The sequence below is a fragment of the Penaeus monodon genome, chromosome 15, assembly GCF_015228065.2.
Source record: "Penaeus monodon isolate SGIC_2016 chromosome 15, NSTDA_Pmon_1, whole genome shotgun sequence".
In the NCBI taxonomy this organism is placed as follows: domain Eukaryota; kingdom Metazoa; phylum Arthropoda; class Malacostraca; order Decapoda; family Penaeidae; genus Penaeus; species Penaeus monodon.
The window spans coordinates 20029019-20029301 of NC_051400.1; positions in this window are offsets into that span (position 1 = coordinate 20029019).

Sequence of the window (283 nt, forward strand, 5' to 3'; positions counted from 1 at the left end):
GTGCAGCAATGTGTTAAATATCTTTTTTTGTCATTCTGGTATGCTCAGATCACAGAAATATAAATATTTTTTTTAAAAATCCCATTAATGTGATTAAGGTATGAATATGCCGTATAAGCCGTAATAAGAAATAACAATGCCTGTGATTTGACGGTCACTTTGTAAGTAATGGCAATTCTTGGTATAGCGTGACCGCGATTTATGTACCTTATGCTCGCTTGTTTTTTTTCCACCAAATGGTTTTTCCAACAATGTGTGGTGTTGTGTGTTGTGCGTTGGTCCG